Source organism: Sapajus apella, unplaced genomic scaffold, assembly GCF_009761245.1.
Source record: "Sapajus apella isolate SASKATOON/1434 unplaced genomic scaffold, GSC_monkey_1.0 scaffold35, whole genome shotgun sequence".
Taxonomy (NCBI): Eukaryota; Metazoa; Chordata; class Mammalia; order Primates; family Cebidae; genus Sapajus; species Sapajus apella.
The window spans coordinates 20209271-20229464 of NW_022436975.1; the positions used below are offsets into that span (position 1 = coordinate 20209271).

At 39.3% G+C, this 20194-nt stretch overlaps 1 protein-coding gene across 2 annotated transcripts in view; it reads left to right on the forward strand.

Moving 5' to 3' along the window:
- Positions 1 to 722: 722 nt before the first annotated feature.
- SULF1 (sulfatase 1) overlaps positions 723 to 20194 on the forward strand; it is a 191370-nt gene continuing 171898 nt past the window's right edge. The window contains exon 1 of one of the 2 annotated variants that reach the window (XM_032296296.1): positions 723 to 1050. The gene's annotated coding sequence lies outside the window, so the exon portion shown is untranslated. The remainder of the gene's footprint in view (positions 1051 to 20194) is intronic. The other variant, XM_032296293.1, reaches the window with a different exon arrangement.

Genomic DNA, 20194 nt, shown 5'->3' on the forward strand with positions numbered 1-20194 from the left:
AGGAGGTATTGAAATGACCAAAAATTGAAAACATTTCAAAGCAAAATTGTTAATGAGCTATTTGAGCTATAAGGACATTATAAGTGCAATTAACTAGAAGCCAATAAAAATAATCAATGACAGAGTGCAGTCCTGTGGTACCAAATTGCTTTTACAAAGAGATGTCTGTGAAAGCAGCAAGTGATTTAAAAAGCCACCTTTATCTATGGGAGCTCCTGCTATTTTACATGCGTAGAAATGAAAATGATTTTCATTGAGTATTTCTGAAGTTCAGCCTGTAGCAAACAGTGAAGAGCTGTGTGTGGGAATAGAGAAGTTTCTGCTCTTAGCTGCGCCCCCATCCCCTCCCTGCCAGGAATGTTGGAGGCAGCCACAATCTAATCAAAGGAAGGTAGGAGTTTAGATTTCAAAATGTAGATGTCACATTTCAGTGCAAACTACTCCTACATTAACCCTTTATCAGCAAGTCAAGATGAACATTTTATCTCCTATGGAAGGGAAAATGTTTTGCTGAGAAGAAATGCCCTTGCACAGATTGGCAGTAAAAGATTTTTAGGGTTTCTGTGCCTCCTACTGAGGGTCCCCATCATCACAGGGGGAGCACGAGGAGTTGTGAAAAGTAACGCACAACTGGCCATCAGAATAATTCATTCCCTCCACCTTCTCTGTAGCACCTCCCACTTCTCCTCTTTTTATAGCAGTCCTTTCTCTCCGAAAATCTCAGGTTACTTGACTGGGAGTTCTCAGACCTCCAGTTTCAGCCCTGCCCTCAGCCTCCAATCCGTAAGAGACACCCAGCCCCAGCAATTGGATTGGGCAGCCTGTCTTGACACACCACTGTGCTGAGTGCTTGAGGACGTGTTTCAACAGATGGTTGGGGTTAGTGTGTGTCATCACATTCAAGTGGGGATTAAGAGAAGGAAGGCTGCCTTGCTGGAGCTGTGTGGTCTTCTCCAAGTGAGAGTCGCAGGCAATAGAACTACTTTGCCTTTGGAGGAAAAGGAGGAATTCATTTTCAGCAGCCACAAGAAAAGCAGTTTTTTTTTTCAGGTAAAGTAAAAGACATTGAATGCTTCTCTCCCTCTCTCTCTTTTAGCACAGTTTTGAATGGAATGCTAGCACGGCACACTTGTCAAAGCCAGTTGTTGCTGTCCTATCAATGCTGCTATTGTACGGCTGACAGATGACAGTGAGCATAGCTTGATGCTTGGCTGTCTTTGTAGAACTAACACTCCTCATGCCTTGCTTTTGAAGGTGTAGCTAAGAAAATATCTTTGGGAGCCGCGTTTGTACCCTTTCATATCCCTGTTGTATACTCAAAACAGGAGCTATAAATTACTTGTAGAGGGTAGATAAGGCTGAGAAAGGTTTTATTTCAGCTTTAGAAATTAAAATTCACTTTCAAACTGTTGCATTTTACTGCTCAATTTATAAAGATTCTTTCTTTGAAGGGTCTGTTACTGAGTTGCTGGCAGAGATGGAAATGCTTTCTTCACCGATTTGTGCAAGGTAGATTATGTCTGATTTATGACAGCAAAGGGTGTTTTAAACATTTTTGGAGATTGACTCTAAAGTTCGGAAACTCCTTAAGAGAAGGGGCTACCCTCTGAAGAGCAGCTAGGTAGGCTTGAAAACAAAAATGTTTAGAGCTGGAAGAAAAGCAGAGAAGGAGGAAGGAGGAAAACGTTCTTTAGCATAGCCCTCTTGCAGCTGCAGGGAAAGCAGATGGAGGTAATTCATTTGCAGATCTGTTTGTGAAAGTTTTACAAGTCAAGGAAAACTAAAGTAGCATCTCTGTAATGGATCATTAAGAGTCACTACATTTATAGGTTTTAGACTGGCTAACTGAAGTGTTAATTAAATGTAAATAGATTTTCAGGTTTAGTTATAAACAGACAAACAAAAAGGATTTAATTATAAAGTGGTCATTGGAAATTAATTGTCATCTGGTGCCTGGGCAACATAAAATGAGTTGTCATCATATATGTGATTAGCCGTAACGGCCCTGCCAAAAGCACCCACGAAAACTGAATTGAACTATTTATAAATATAACAAGGGAGTTTATGTGCTATGTTTAATCTGTGGTATTAAAAAAGGCCTTTCAAATTCAGGCTCTATTTTCACAGGAATCAAAACACAAAATTTTTTATTTTCCAAATTTTCTAACAAGATAGGTGAGCCAATGAGACTTCTGCTACCCTCTCCGACTGCAACGTTCGTACACCTGTGGTGTGCAGAGATTCTGGCTCCTACTGGACTTTCACATTTGGCAGAGAAAGCCAGCATTATCCTCACCCTTTGCAGGTGAGAGATTCTGTGAATAATATTATATATAAGCTCTTCTGAAATAAGAGCTGTTTAGTAGGTTGAATAACAGGATTTATGGCCAGTGCTTTGTGATTTTAGTATTCAAGTGCATAAAGATGTCTGTAAAATTATGTTTCAGGTTGCATTATATATATTTTTGCAACCATGCAGTTAACTTTTTGAAAATCCTTTTTTTAAAAAAGTTAAGGTCAAAACAATATTTTAATATGTCCTTTAATTTTTATTCAGAATATTCACCAGTTATACTCTCAAACTTCTCCTTCAATGAGAAATTATCCTCATTAACACCCAGGCAGTTATTCTGACTATTATCTGATTCCCAATATTACATAACCAAAATAAAACCAAGTTCATAAGCTGAAGTCTTTTGGAATTCCAGTCATTCCATTTTGGCTTTACAATGGAACTGGGATTTAAAAAAATAAAGACGGAAATGCAAACTAACACCTCGTGTCATATCAGGATTAGAACTACATGTACAGCATATAGCATGAGTGATGCCAGCCACTAATGCCATTTTCACTACCACAGAAATATTTCAGGAGAAAGTCAAGTTCCTCCTCACAGATCAGATTTTCCTCCCTGAGATACGCGCGGTGGCCTCTAACACAGGCAAGGTGCTGTTTAGCAGTGAGTGTCCCACCAGCATACATCAATGCTCAGACTGATCACAGGGCTGCTGGACAGGATTTTGACAATATGGGACAATTGCCCCCAAACAATCGTACACAGGATTAGACAGTATAGAAACAAGAAAGGAAGTGTGAAGAGATAATAAATTCACACCTTGAAACAGCAGTCATGTTTTTGTCCCCCTAACAGGGTAATGAAGTTACTTAGTGAATTGAAAGGAGTTGCTTAAAACACAGTGCCCACAGGGCAATCCCAGCTTCTTGTCAAAATTGAAATCTATTTTCCCAGATGGGAAACATGCAGAGACATATTTATGGTGACTTCTATATACCTGTTTGACATTTGGTTTCTTCCTGACAGCACTTGTGCTGGTAACACACATGAAGTTCCCATCAGCATTCTACCAGCTGTGAAACTGTTTGAGCGCACAGGATATCCCTCCCAGAGAAGGGAAAAATAACGGAGGTTGAGGAGATCTGAAATGTGCACTGTTGGTGCATCCTATCTCAGTATGCACTAAGGTGACAAATCTTAGAGGTGAAAAGTGATCTGAAAGCTTGATTTGTGAAAGTTCTAAAATTCATTTTAATGGTGGTGTGCAATACCAAAATACATTAGTCCAGGAATTGACTGAACCCATGGGAGGTTATGAGCAGGAGCCTCCATCAGGAAACTAGAAGGGTTCTATTCTGTTTTCCTTCTAAGAAAATGTAAGCAACTTCATGCAGGTTGTTGTAGCCATTTCCATCATGCTGGTAGAACAAGTGGCAAGTGGGACATTTCCTATTTCCTTTCCTAATTATGTAACCATATTAGAAGAGTTAGAGTTTGGTTCTTCTGTGTTTTATATTGAAAATGGGTTTATTCTTTAAAAATCCTAGGGCTGGGAGCAGTGGCTCACACCTGTAATCCCAGCACTTTGGGAGGCTGAGGCACGTGGATCACCTGAGGTCAGGAGTTCAAGTCCAGCCTGGCTAACATGGTAAAACCCCATCTCTACTAAAAATACAGAAATTAGCCAGGCATGGTGTCAGGCACCTGTAATCCAGCTACTGAGGAGTCTGAGGCAGGAGACTCTCTTGAACCTGGGAGGTGGAGGTTGCACTGAGCCAAGATCACGTCATTGCACTCCAGCCTGGGTAACAAGAGTGAAATTCTGTCTCAAAAAAAAAAAAAAATTCATAAAGCAGGATTTCTGATACTGAGCTATATATAGAATTGAGATTTCCCCAACCGTCACCACATGGATGGGGCCAACCAAAGGGTCAGTGCAGGACATCTGTTTTTTTTCTCCCTGTGCAATATTTTTGCATGGAGAGCATGAAGTAAATTTAAGGGGATTAAAATTTTTTAAAGCAGACTCTAAATAGACAATTACTTTTTATCATTATTGATTTTGGGGAGAAAGAGGCTCATATGAAATTAGGTCTATGTTCATGTGATAAATTTACCTTTTATTTAGGTTAGATCCATGAAAAAAATTTTGAAAGGAGATATTTTATGGAAAAAATTTGTCCTGAAATATGTTTCCTATTTAAAATATTTTTTAATCTATCTTAATATCCTGGGGAGGTGGGGAATTCACCTGTTAGCCTTTTTTCCCCCTCTACCCCATAGCCAATCTGTCATCAAATTCTGTGAGTCCTTCCTTTAAAATGTCTCCTACACGTGGCCCACAGCTACCATCCCAGGACAACGATCGTCTCACATATGGGTCACTGCAACAGCCTCCTAAATGCTCCACTTGCCTCCATTTCCCTCTTCTGTCTGCTACTGCAGACTTAGCTTCCTAAAACGCCACTTTCATCAAAGCATTTCTAGTCTGATAATTACCACGTGGACCCTCACTACCCACAAAATGAAGTTCAGTTCTATTCTAATGTGCTGGCCTTCTGTTATTTGGCCCGAACTTTCCGACTGTATCTCCCCACCAGGTCCCCACCACCTCAGAAGCCTACCCTTCCTTCCAGCTAACGCAGCCAGCACAGCGCCTCCACTTGCTAGTCTTTGCTTTCAGCCCTAACCACTCTAGTTCTCTATCTTGTCTTTAAAATGAGAGTTTGTCATCATGTGCACAATTCCTTCTACGTCTACATTCATAAGCCTGTGTGTAGAATACCCCACCCAGTTCATCCCCATCACCTCTATATATTCAGCCTTCAAAGTTTCAGCTTAAGTGCTTCCTTTGAGAAGCCTCCCTGACTGCTACGTCTTCCAGCAATACTTTTCTTCCCTTTATGTTGACCGTTGGTTATCTACGGATTGCACTTAAAACAACTGCTTTACTTTTTATTCTGCTTTATAGTTTGTTTGTTTATTCCTTGACTTCTCAGGAAGGGCGACAGGGACTGGCCTGGTCCACTTTAGTGACCTACAGAAGACCCTAATAAGTGTGCTTACTAACTCAACACGATATTCGAACACCCAAGACACTTTCCTCTCTAGTTACTCCACTTTAGAGCCATTAAATGGCTCCAGTAGCTTCCTTCCCACCCAGGACAGGAAACAAAAAAAAAAAAAGAGAGAGAGAGAGAGACTTGGTAGGTTTTATTTTGGGGAACCTTACTGAAAATGCCCCTAAGGCAGAAAGTGAAATAATTGTCCCAGATTAAGCTTAAGCACTATATGAAAAATCTCCATCAAATTCAGCTTTAACTATGGTAGAAATGATATGTATTGGCTGTTGCTCTATCACAAAATCTCAAATGTGACTTTGTAGCAGGAGAGTACAGGCTCTGCGTTCAAACATACCTGTGCTCTAATCCAGGGACCATCTCTCTGGCTATGTGGCCTTGGATAGGAAACTGACTCATTCTGAGTTTCAGCTCCCTCCTTTATAAAATAGAGATAGGAGTACTTATCTTGGAAATGTAAAGAAAACACATAAATCATCTAGCTCAGTGCATATCCAGTATTGTATGTTCAATAAATGGAAGTGAGAGAAGGTTGATTGGTGCATACATAGATTCAGACCTAGGATACAAGAATGATAATCATTCAGCTATGTCAGTCATTAATCCTATGTATTTATGTTATGTCTTCCTTAAGCATTTTCTTCTGCCACCAAAGGCAGGGGAATAAGGAAAAGACAGAGAGAGCAAGGGAGAGAGAGTGAGAGAAAGAGAGAGAAGGAGGGAGGTGCTCTTGGCATTTAGGGATTTGGAGCAACAGAGCTAATGGCTCTGTAGGGGACAGTAGTGACAGTTAAATACACGTTGAGGGAGGAGTGAAGCCCTGGGTTCTGCACCAAGGATAATAAAGAGCAGGCCCTGGGCCGCCGTGCTGTTGGGGAACAAAGGACCCTATCTGTGGACCCCAGCAGGGATGTGGATTCACTAAGGGTCATCTGCTTCCCTTCTTTCCTCCTCGCTCACCATCTAGAAAGAAATGTTAATAATAACTCGGCAAAACACTTTAGAGAGTCAGATCGGGCTTCCAGAAGTAATTGATAAAGCAAGATACCATTTAGACTTTACCTCCAAACCAAATTTAACAAAAAAGCTGAAAGCAATTAGCTTGATCCCCTTACCGTTCCCAAACTCTGCACCCATCATCAAACACTGAACCTTCTATTTGTGCCTTTTCCCTGGAAGGGCAGCTGACTGCGAAATTCTCTAACAAGGCACTAGGTGCAACTTAGCAAATAACGTCCTTAGACATGGGATATTCAATGCCAGCTTTCTGATCATCTGGCCTGCACCTGCCCTCAGCCAGGGAGAGGGAAGAAACTGCAACTGCCTAGGATGATGGGCAAGGCGGTATTTCTGGAGATCCCTCCCTCTTCTAGCAAACATATCTATCAAATTTTCAAATAGAGGCTTTGACAATTATTTTTTTTTTTTTTTTTTTTTTTGAGACGGAGTTTCGCTCTTGTTGCCCAGGCTGGAGTGCAATGGCGCGATCTCGGCTCACCGCAACCTCCGCCTCCCGGGTTCAGGCAATTCTCCTGCCCCAGCCTCCTGAGTCGCTGGGATTACAGGCACGCACCACCATGCCCAGCTAATTTTTTGGAGTTTTAGTAGAGACGGGGTTTCACCATGTTGACCAGGATGGTCTCGATCTCTTGACCTCGTGATCCACCCGCCTCGGCCTCCCACAGTGCTGGGATTACAGGCTTGAGCCACCGCGCCCGGCGACAATTATTTTTTGACATCATCTTCAGCTGCAGCAGCTAAGCTAGTCTTCTTTGCTCGCTAAATATATGATCCATGTATTCCTGCACAATAGTGTATTAAACTTTTTAAATTTTAATTTAATTTAATTTTTTGAGACAATGTCTCACTCTGCCATCCAGGCTGGAGAACAATTGCAATATCATAGCTCACCACAGCCTCCATCTTCTGGGCTCAAGTGATTCTCCTGCCTCAGCTTTCTGAGTAGCTAGGACTACCGACACGCACCACCATGCCCAGCTACTTTTTATCTTTATTTTTTAGAGACTGGGTCTCACTATGTTGCCCAGGCTGGTCTCAAGCTCCTAGCCTCAAGTGATCCTCCTGCCTCAGCCTCCCAAAGTGCTGGTATTACAGCTGTGAGCAACCACACTGACCCTAAACCATTTTTAATTTTTTTTTAATGTAGCTCTTCACTTTACCTCCAAAGGTAAAATTTTTCTTACACTGTTTTGTTTTTGCTTTTGCTTACTACACAAGTACAAACCCATAGGGAACTATGTCTACATTTTATAAAATGTGAATCTAAGGGACTTGGACATGCCACTGTTTAATTGTTGTGGGGGAGGTTGATATTAAACCTCTGTGCTGAATAAACGAACAGACACATTGTGTTTCTCAATCAAAAGTTTTAATTGTAAAAGGTAGAGTCTCTCAAAATAAATCTATAAATTTCAGGTCATACTAATCAAATTCTAAAATAAATAGAAGGTTGGTGATAGGAGTGGAGTTTGGGAACTGGCAAGAGCCCAGATGGCTCTTGTATCATATAAACAAAAAAGATTCTAAGCTGGATGGACAATAAATTCATGAGCAAGCCTAGACATTTTCACAAAACAGTATCCATGTAAGATAGGGATTTGTCTTATTATATACCCAATCACATTCTAAAACGATAACAATTGAACTGTCTGCTCTTAAGCAATGGACTCTGATGTGGATTTTCATCTACTGTCATGTAGCTTTACTCTAGTTCTTCTTATTTTTGCTCTATTCTTTTGTCGGCATTGACCAAATCTTCAGCTGAGTTACAAACCGCTGTAGCCAGATACTAGTTCTGTTGCTAGAATTAATGGAAACTCTGAACTAATTTTTTATTTTGTCTTATGATCTTTCCAATTTGTAAATAAGGTTACTAATACATGCAACTTTTTCCATTCATAGAATACAAAGAAGATCTGAAACAGGTTTGTTTCAAGAACTCAGGAAAATCTCCTTGTATTTCTTTAATGACACAGGCCCAAAGATTATTCAATCTAAGTGTCTTCGCATTCTTCTGATCAATATTAGCACACTGAGCACATTCTTTTTTTTGTTCAACCGGATGTTGTTCAAGTTTTTTTGAAGGGGGTTTTTTCTTTTTTACCCACACTGGAGTGCAATGGTGCGATCTCGGCTCACCGCAACCTCCGCCTCCTGGGTTCAGGCAATTCTCCTGCCTCAGCCTCCTGAGTAGCTGGGATTACAGGCATGCGCCACCATGCCCAGCTAATTTTTTGTATTTTTAGTAGAGACGGGGTTTCACCATGTTGACCAGGATGGTCTCAATCTCTTGACCTCGTGATCCACCCGCCTCGGCCTCCCAAAGTGCTGGGATTACAGACTTGAGCCACCGCGCCCGGCCCGATTCTTAAAAACCAAAATGGAAATCTGAAATTCAAAGAGTTGTTTACTATCCACTTTTGTAGTATGGTGTTACAGCAACATCTGCTATGTTATTTTAAGGTAACGCTAAAGGTTTAATGATTGAAAGATATTAGCCATACTAGAATTATGGTGGGAAAAGACTAATTGCATTCAGAGTAAGCATTTATTGGTAATTACTTTAGAAGTGTCCACCTGTAGATATTAGCTTCAAACTGCTATCACAAATATGGCTTTGCACCCCAATCACCTTTCTATAATATAACATGTGCTCTGAATAGACTTCCTGCCAATTTAAAGTTTCACCCTTGACCTTCATCTGCCAATAATCAGTCTTCTCCTGAATAGAATGTTCCTGTAAACAGACATGCTTTACCATGCATCTAGAAATTCTTGAAGCCAGCTTTCATCTTATAAAAAGTGCATCCCAGAAAAGAGAGGCCCCTGCAAATCATGTTCTCCTTTTCTCTTTTGAGAACTTGACACTGGTAAAAGAAAAGAAAGTTTTCACAAGGTCAGGAGATCGAAACCATCCTGGCCAACATGGTAAAACCTCATCTCCACTTTAAAATATGAAAAGTAGCTTGGTGTGGTGGTACGTGTCTATAGTCCCAGATACTTGGGAGGCTGAGGCAGGAGAATTGCTTGAACCCAGAAGGCGGAGATTGCAGTGAGCTGAGATCACACCACTGCAATCCAGGCTGGTGACACAGTGAGACTCTGTCTGAAAAAAGAAAAAAAAAAAAAGAAGTCTAGAGGCTTTACATGTATTATTACATTCTTTTTCATATGTGATATTTAAATTTAGTAAAGGAGATTTATGGTATGGACCCCCATATCAAACAGATTAAATCTCTTTATTTTACTTTGACTCAGTTTCCTGCTCTATCAAATGGAGCCATGTTTATCGCAAAAGGTTGTTATAAAGATTAAATGAGATAATAAAATAAGATGCTAAACACAGAAGGCAGAACAGAGAAGTTGCACAAACACAAAACACAAAAGCTGCATTTTTGTTCCAAGATGGCAAAAGAAATGGGTTGAGCTGAGGCTTAGTAATAAACTGGGTATGTCCTTTTTACATAAAAATAGCACTTTTTACTCTGATGATCTTTATGACACAATTTGGAGATACAATGAAGGGGGCCACTTGGCAAAGAAGAGAAGGAGGAAAGAAAAAGGAAGAGGGAGGAAAAGAGGATATAGAGGCAAAGAAGAGAAAAAAGGGAAAGGAAGAGGAGAGGAAACATCGTGATCCTCTCTTGCCTCTGCTCTGTGCCTTGCTATAATAAGCATTTCATGTCATAGCTAAGTCAGGTCAGATCCTAGAGTGTCCTGACACATCAGGTAGAAAGGTTGGACTTGGTAGCTAAACAGATGCCTTACGAAGTTTAAGCAGGTTTTTAAAAAATGAGGAGATTAAGAAAAAATGAGAATGACAGTGAGTGAGTAGAGACAGAGAGAGAAAGAGAGAGGGGGATAACAAGACAATTGGTCCCCGAAGTCCAAATAAGTTTAAAAAATATTGTCTATTCTCATTGAAGCAGTGAGAATGAGGAAAGGATGGGTGTAAGAAACATTGTGAAGAAATAATAACAATAACACAACTTGGTGATTAGTCAAACAGAGGACAAAAGAGAGGGAACTACTGAGGTATCAGGCCCAGGACACAGGGAAAGGGTGACTGAACTTAAAGCTACTGAAAGTGGAATTTCATTCAGCGACACAATAGATTTCCAAAGTGACAATGCTTATTACGGAAAAAATGTTTATCCGTTATCTGTAAACAGACTACACTCGATATAACTTTATAATGCAAACATAGGTAAATATATGTGTATATCAATGTTTAATAATATTGTGCTGCCAAAGAGAGCACTCAATGTTTAATAATATAATTTAAGCAAATAAAATGTAATTTTCTGATCATTGGTGGGCATTAGAATACACAACTATGACTTTTATACGACATATTCCTCCTTAGATAAAATGGATCTTTTCTCATATTAAGAAATGGTTGGCCAGGTAACAAGCCAACGTTTCTAAAATTTTGGGGAAGTTAGGGATATTCAAGTCAGAACACTCTACATATGCATAACTCTTATAATTCCCTTCTTTTTACTAAAAGAATGCTAGTGGAGAGGAACATGAAATTTTAAAAGTCTAGAGGCAAGAAGAGGTGAAATATTTAAGTTCCCTGTGCCTATAAACCTTCATATTCTACCTTGGAGGGGGCTGATTGGCATCCTCTCACAGAATGTACCAACGACTTATTTCCAAATGCAATACACGTTCCTTTCCTCACTACAAAGACAAATCATCCTTAATGTTATGATTTGGGAAAGGTTTCCCCATTCCCCTGCTTTTCTTTCTATCCTCTCTTGTTTTGTCTTTTTTGTTTCAACCATTTCCTCCTCAAAAGAAGAGGGCCATTCTTTAGTCAAGTCTTCCTACTAAATCGATGGGCTGTTTTTAGGATTAAGTATAGGTTTTTTAGAAGTAGAAGACTGTGTTTGCCATTTCAAACTCTTGCATTATATGTTGGAGGCAGCATGATTGAAAGAATACAGAGTTTGAGTCAGCAAGACCTGGAATTGAAATGTAACCCTGGTACTGAAAATTTGTGGGAATAGCATTGACCGTGGAGACTTGACAGCATTTTGCTTCCTCAAAAGTGACTTGGGTTCCATTCAAGTTTTTAATGAAGACTTTGGCCTGTTCTATTTTACCCAACTGAGTTTTCTGAACCATATTTCCTGGTTCCTGTGGGAGAAGCACCAGCCTAAGTATCAGCACCTGTAATCTATTTCTCACTCAGGGTTGCCAGACATGAGGGACTAATTGACATGAGCCAGTTTATATTTGGAAGCCATTAATGGCTAGCAACTGAATTGTTGAGACATCCAGTGCGACGAACCAGAGGGAAAAGAATAACACACGAGTGCCATGGTTAGATCAATAAACATCATCTGCAGCAGGCACGAAAGTTGAGCTTAGCTGCCAAGCTTAAAACTGGTCTCTTCATCTAGTACCCGCTTAGGTCAATGGGCCTAACAGAGTTTAGGGACTGAAACATGAGCTGATATTTCCAAATTTCTTAATTTTGAATTGTCTAAATTCAGATTTAAATGCAAGATTCTACTCCTATATGTTACACTATTAGATCTGTCTTGAAGGCACAAAGACTTCTGGAATTGGAGAAGTTTGGTGCTTCTAAGGAAAGAAAAGTGAATAAATGGAGAAGTCAGAAAAAAAAAAAAATCAGTGCAGTCAAAACATGTTCTGTCCTAAGAGTCCCTCTGCCTTTCATGTCAAAAGTCACTAAACCTCTTATGTCAAATAAAAATCAGGACAGAAAACAGAGGAAAAAATAAGCTATGCAAAAAACTTCATGTATAGCAACTGATATTCTCATTAGCCATTCTTCTACAAAAATAGCTGTCTATTGATCTAACATTTTGGTCGACCACTACAGTAGTCTAAGAAGTGGAATTAGAGGTGTTTCTACAATTGCTTCTACCATTGTCATAACCCCTTTGGAAGCTTAGAATACCCCACTTGGGCTGGGCACGGTGGCTCATGCCTGTAATCCCAGCACTTTGGGAGGCCGAGGCGGGCAGATCATGAGGTCAGGAGGTCAAGACCAGCCTGGCCAATATGGTGAAACCCCATCTCTACTAAAAATAAAAAAATTAGCCAGGCATGGTGGTGTGTACCTTTAGTTCCAGCTTCTCAGGAGGCTGAGACAGAAGAGTCACTTGAACCCAGGAGGTGGAGGTTTCAGTGAGCAGAGATTGCACCACTGTACTCCAGCCTGGGTGACAGCATGAGACTCGGTCTCAAAAAAAAAAAAAAAGAAAAAGAATACCCCACTTGACTTCCTCATATTTCATGCTGGGCAAATAAAATTAAAATGTATATTTTATTATTTCCTTGATAACTAGTCAAGTCTGAAAAAACAAACACACAATTAGCAATGAAATAAAAGTTGCTGAATAATGACAGCAGTGTTGGGCTAGGAAAAAGAAGTAGGGTGGTACAGTGGAAAGACTTTAGAAATCTGGATTCCAGAACTTGGCTACTATTATAAATAGTGTGATTTTGAGCAAATTAGTTAACTTTTCAGGAGCATGCCATCATCTCTTTGCCTGCATTCTGCCATTCCCTTTACCTAGATGACATTATTCTCCTTCTTTACTGGCAAACTCTGCTCCTCCTTTATGACAAGCTTAAATAAATGAAGCATTCTCCTTTGTTGTTTCTTGGCAAAAGGGCCCTGCTCTGTCACTCAGGCGGGGTGCAGTGGTGTTATCACGGCTCACTGCATTCTTGACCTCCTGGGCTTAAGTGATCCTCCCACCTCAGCCTCCCAAGTAGCTGGGACCGCAAGCACATACCAAACCTGGGTAACTCTTTTTCTTATTTTCTGTAGAGATGAGGTCTCCCTATGTTGCCCAACTGGTCTCAAACCCCTGGGCTAAAGCAAACTTCCTGCCTCAGCCTTCCAAAGTGCGGGGATTACAGGTGTAAGCCACCACACACAGCCTAAGCAGTGTCCTTGAAACTAAAAAGAATGGTTGGAGGAAAGAGGAAGGACTTCAATCCGGTTCTGCATCTAAATTGAGCTCTGTACTTTATCTCCTTCTTATGTCCACTCGTTTTACCTACTCCTGTTAAACTCATCTTGTTTCTACACTGTTTCATCATATCATTCCACTACTCTAAAACAGCTGTCTCCCAATTTTCTGCAGCATCTAGTCTAAATAAAGGACCAGCAATTAAGAACCTTCATGATCTTTTCCACTATAACCATCCCACTCCCCCTCTGTACTTTCTGCTCTTTCCTAAAGTGGTTCAACATGTCCTGAATTTACATCTTTACTTCTGCTACAAAGCACGTGATCACACTGTTTTCTGGGCTAGGACTACCTCCCATCACGGTTCTGCATGTCCAAATTCCACCCATCCTTGAAAAGAAGACTCAAGCCTCATTACCTCCATGAGGCACTTTTTTTTCCTAATTCTTCCAACCATCAATAATCTCTCTCTCATCTGTGCTCTCTTTCCACTTAAAATCTTGTCATGTAATTTTAGCTCTTAATTATGTACAATTTTGCATTTATTCTTATTCTCATCGTTTTTTTAAATTGCTTTCTCTCTCTTATATGATTAGAAACATTAAGACAATTGAGTTTTAAGCCTCTGCTTCTATCAAGCATAGCTTCAAGGTGGCAGAGCCAGTACATCCTAAAGGCCTTCATTACACGTTCACAGTTAGAATGACCAAGGACTACTGGGATAGAACATTATGTTTTAGTCATTGAGAATTTTAGGAAACGAATCAGCAGCACATTCACAACTACCCCGGGCATTCTTGTGACAATGTGGAAGGCACTATCTCAGGCACTGATTCTCTGGCTCAGATTTTTTGTTCCCATCTTCTGTCCACATCACTCTCCAGGGCTGCATTTGCGCCAGCTGGATTCCATCCAGAAACGGATTCAAATAGATAATAGGCCAACTAGAATTCCCATCTTCCTTGATTAGATGTGAAATTGTATAGCTGGGTGTCACTCACATGCCAACCACTCAGGATTCTATGTTATCAATTAATTTGTCTTGAGAGCTGAACTGGGGAGATTGTGACAATTCTGTTTTCAAGGACTAGTAAAATTACAGTTAGACCAGATTTTCATGGATAGTGCTAGAAATATAGGCCTGTCCACTATGTGCTGCATAGCATAAATTAAAATACCCTGTTAATTTCACAATAAATCATACTGGGTTTTTGGCTTTTTTCTGCAGTGGGAATGGGTTGTAAAAATTTTGTCTAGGAATGGCATTCTCATTTGTAGGACAATTAGCAACTGAGGTAAAAGGATTTAAATTACTTAGAAGAAAGCAGAAATTATTGCACACTATCAAAACTACTGAATCTTATTTGTTGTTGCTTCAGTAATTTAGAATATGCGGTAGATTTTCCAGGAAAGGATATCATAGAAACACAGAATGTTGGAGGCGTACCTTAGAAATCATCTAAGCAGAATCTCTCATTTTACATCTGAAGAAACATAGGACCGGGTTTGTTGCGAGACCTGCCTAAAATCACAAAATTTATTCTTAAAAGGCAGAGTTCTACACCCAGCCTTTATCCTTTTTTAAAAAGTGCAAGTCAGTAAATTCTACCGGGACAAAAATGAGTTCATGTGTCCTTTTTACATCAGGATCCAACAAGGAGAAGGGACGAATCCAGCTCCCTATTTGACCATGGACTTTCTTGCTGAGGGCTACCGTGAGTAATCAGGCATTATTAAGGATGATTGGGACTGCAACAAATACAAGGAAAAGCTTTTTATTTTTTCAGATGTAATTCCTTATGGAAAATCTGTTCCAATGGAGATCACCAAGCATTGTTGCTATGGATGACATGTGAAAATATGCAGCTTTATCATAGAGAAACTTCTTTGTGAAAGCATTTTTTAAACGTATGCTTAAAGAATACATTGTCCACTGTTGATGATGACAGTATTAACCATCACAACTTCAAAACAATTTTCATTTGCACTAAATCACGGGAACTTGTAATATTTGGGTAAGGAAAGCAGATATGTCATTTCTGTACACCAGAAAACTGAATCTAAGGGACAGCATGCCATTTGCCCAAGCCTAAAAACCTTAGTGAGGTAACAAGTGTTAGAACGCATGTCTTCTGGCTCCCACTTCACTGCCGAATACTTCAAATGATTTCAAATATACCACATTTTGTCAATATTAAGGACACCTACTGCATTAGAACAGTTGAGGTCACCTTACTGGAAAATCGATGCTTGAATATTTCCTCAGGTACTAGAACTTTCCAAAGACAAGTATATGAGCAATATTCTTCACAGCTTAATAAATTACATGACTGTATATACAATTATGCATCTGTATAATTTACATTTGAAGCTGATTTATTTGTAAAGGAATTAAAGGTAGTCATTACTGGATTACAAATATACTTCCTAGTCATAACTTCCATTTTTTATTTTTTACTATTGGGAAAAACAATGTAATAACTCAAAAAGATTAATTTGGAATATCCTAAGTGTGGTTTTGACTTTTTAAAAAAGTTTTGTTTTTAACATATATTCTAGATTTCCTTTTAGTTGTTGTAAGTATCTCAAGAAAGCCATTATGATTTCAGAGCAATGAAAGAAATATGTCATAGGAAAAAGAGCATATTTGTTCATATTTTTAGGTTATTGGTCATATTTCAATCCACTGGAAAATGTGATTGCAAATCTGGTTAGAATTGTAAAAATATCAGGCTTACCAGTATTACAACTTCTTATGAAAGTGTGAATTCTGTTGAGAATGTGAAGATAAAGTGCAAGAATAATTATCTTTTTTTATAGCTAAACTTTACAATAGTGAATGCTGTTGAAAAAGAGATTCTACGGAAGTTATTTTTTGATCCATAAGAGTACTTTGTTCATGCTATTTTCCTTAAGTTTCCAACCCTTATTTTAAGATTAGGGGTACATGTGCAGGTTTGTTACAAGGTAAATGTGTGCCACGGTGGATTGCTGCACAGATCATCCCATCACCCAGGTGTTAAGCCAAGCTTCCATTAGCTATTCTTCCTGATGCTTTCCCTCCTCCCAACCGCCCACCTTGTGACAGGCCTCAGTGTGTGTTGTTCCCCACCATTGTGTCCATGTGTTCTCATCATTCAGCTCCCACTTATAAGTGAGAACAGGCAGTGTTTGGTTTTCTCTTCCTGAGTTCATTTGCTAAAGATAATGGCCTCCAGTTCCATCCACGTCCCTGCAAAGGACATGATCTCTTTCCTTTTTATGTTCATGCTATTTTCAACTAAGCCTATACATTAAACATTTCTATAAAACAACGCTTCCCTATTTCCTATTTGTATCTCAGTTGTTGTTTCTAATGAAAATAAAGTGTGCCATTTTCACTACTCAAAAAAAGGCCAGAAGAAATAAAGCTGAGCTCTTACTAAACTCTTAACAGCTGTATTCTTGATTTTCCATCGAGTGGCAACTGCTCTTCAGCTTCTATCACCTTGCCTCAAACATGCTCATAACCTCCACCAAAAAGACCACATAAAATGGCAAACTGTTGAAATGAGAAAGAGCACCAAGAAAAGATGCAAGTCCTTGCAGGAGGAATACAACCCAAAAAGGGTGACACAGAGGATGAGGCCATCGGTCTCTTTTGCTCTCACCGCTGAGACAAATTTGGCACTATGATCGGCTTGTTATGCAAACAGATGATGGGCTCTCTTAGTTTTCACTCTGCCACCATTTGTAATTTGAATTTTAAATAATTTGATTTTCCCCATAGTTTATGAAATATACGACCTTTAAAGTTATGTAACAATTTATACTTTTCAACATGTTTTTAAGTATTTCATTTGATTTTGACAACCTTATGGAGCATGCCATGTAACTAAGCACTTGTGCCCATTTTAAAGAATTAGAAGCAGAGACACATCTTAGGTGATATATACTGAAATATTAATGTTTAGTGGTATAAGATCATGATGTGTGCAGTTTATTCTCAATAGTTCAAGGGAGAAATATATATATGGAATATATATTATATATGTATATAAAATCTTTGTGTGTATATATAGAGAGAGAAGTGAAGGGGGAGGGAATGAAATTGATAAGGCAAGGGATTGGGGCAAGTTGTTAACTATAAATGAGTATGGGTAACTGGTATATAAGTATTCTTTCTATGACTCTTACAACTTTTCCATAAGTTTAAAATTATTTTCAAATACAAATTGTTTAAGAACAGGCACAGTTGGGTAAAGTGGCTTACTCCTGTAATCCTGGCACTTTGGGAGGTTGATGTGGGCAGATCACGAGGTCAGGAGTTCAAGACCAGCCTGGCCAACATAGTGAAAATCCTTCTCTACTAAAACTACAAAAATTAGCCAGGTGTGGTGGCACACATCTGTAGTCCCAGCTACTTAGGAGGCTGAGGCAGGAGAATTGCTTGAACCTGGGAAGCAGAGGTTGCAGTGAGCCAAGACCATGCCACTGCACTCCAGCCTGGGTGACAGAGTGAGACTCTGTCTCAAAAAAAAAAAAAAAAAAAAAAAAGGAAGTACAGGAGAATTAAGTAATTTGCACGAATAAACAGCTGATTAGAGGCAAAGTGAAGAACTAGAATCCAGGTCTTCTACCTGTAATCTATTTCTGTAAACTGAAAGTAATTTCCGCTTAAATCATAGTCAGCCTTCATAGCTGCAGTTCCACATCAGTGGATTAAACCAAGCTTGGATAGAAAAACTTTTCAGGAAAAAAAAGTACAACAATTAAAAAAATACAGATTTTTAAAATACAGTATAACTATTATAGTTACAAAGCACTTACCTTGTATTGGGTATTATAAGTAACCTAGAGAGGATTTAAAGTATATGGGAAGTATATGAAGATGTGTGTAGGTTATGTGCAAATATTCTGTCATTATATATCAGGGACATGAGCATCCCTTATTTTGGTATCTACATTGGGATTCTGGAATCAATTATTCAAGGAGACCGAGGGAGACTGTATTTATAAATCACAACCATACGTTTTGCCAGTCAGTCATCAATAATCAGTACCATAGCTGAGGGAAAACTCATAATGATGACTTATTAATAACTTTTATTTATACATCATACTACTCATTGCAAATTGTTTTCACCAACTTTATTTTATCTTCATAATGTTTCCAATGAAGTAGATAGGACAGGTATTGTGGGACCCATTCTACAGATTAAGAAACAGGCTGTGAAGGTTATTTGTGCCATTAATGTTCACAGCTACTAAATGGCAGAGTTTAGAAGGATGCCAGTAGAGACTATCAGAAAGAACACTGGTTCTGGAATTTAGGATTTCAATTCCAATATGCCTTCTTAGCATTCTAATGCCTTTTTATACTCCTAATGACCATACCTAAAACTTTTAGGGCTCACACTGTGTTTGGCTATAGAAAAACAACATTCTGGCCGGGCGCGGTGGCTCAAGCCTGTCATCCCAGCCCTTTGGGAGCCCGAGGCGGGTGGATCACGAGGTCAAGAGATCGAGACCATCCTGGTCAACATGGTGAAACCCCGTCTCTACTAAAAATACAAAAAATCAGCTGGGCATGGTGGTGCGTGCCTGTAATCCCAGCTACTCAGGAGGCTGAGGCAGGAGAATTGCCTGAACCCGGGAGGCGGAGGTTGCGGTGAGCCGAGATCGCGCCATTGCACTCCAGCCTGGGTAACATGAGTGAGACTCCGTCTCAAAAAAAAAAAAAAAAAAAAAAAAAACAAAATTCTTACCAGCACGGTGACTCACACCTCCCCTGTAGTCTCAGGTAATTGAGAGGCTGAAGCAGGAGGATCACGTGAGCCCTGGAGTTCCAGGCTGCAGTGAGCTATGATTGTGTCCACTACAACCCATCCTGGGCAACAGAGTGAGACCCTGTCCCTAACAAAGCAAAAAACAAAAACATCCTCTTAAAGAACATAACAAAATGACTGAGAAAGATGTTGGTTTTACTTAATAACATTATATGTAACAGTAACAGCTAATATTTAGTAAATACACACTTACCATGTGCAAGTAAGATATACATTATCTAATTTAATTATGTAACATTTCTGTGACATATAATTCTCTTGGTCACAATCTTACAAGCAAGGAAGCAAGCTCTGAGAGTTTGACTGACTTGGCCAAGGTTACAGATTTGCAGGGGCCAAGGTTGGATACGGACCCAGGCAATCTGACTCCAGACCCCCTACCATTAAGAAACTAGTCTTTATTCCACATTTTCCTTTTTTTCCTTTAAGCTCAGCTGACTATTTAATAAATGTCTTTTCCTCACATTTAGTAATTTTTCAATTCTGAAATTAAGATAATCCTTTCTGGAAACATAGTTTATATGGAAAAGCATTTGCATGAAAAAATAGACCCTCTTTCTTATTTGCACTCTCTTGAAAGCAGACACCACATCTTATCTGCACCAATAGCAGCTCCTGGCACATGTGGAACATTCAACAAATGTTTGTTAAATGAATGAATGATGTCCAGAGTTGTCTATTAAAAAGCTTTTAAGACATCATGATCTAAATACTTCAACACAAGACCGAAAATTTAAGTTGGCTCAAGTCACCAAATCCCAACTTTATAGCAAAGCACACAGTTTTGGTGCCAGGAAAACAAATAAATAAATGAAAGCAGAAAACAAATTTCACTTTTAAGAAATTTTTAATTCAGCCCTTGGAAAGTTGAACCACTCTGTGGATGTTTGAAAGAATGTGGCCTTTGACTATCTGGATAACCTTTTTTAGATTATAATCTATTGTCTGCATGACAAAAAGTGATGCCCATGCTCACCACTGTCTGCATTTCATGATTTTCCCTTTGCCATA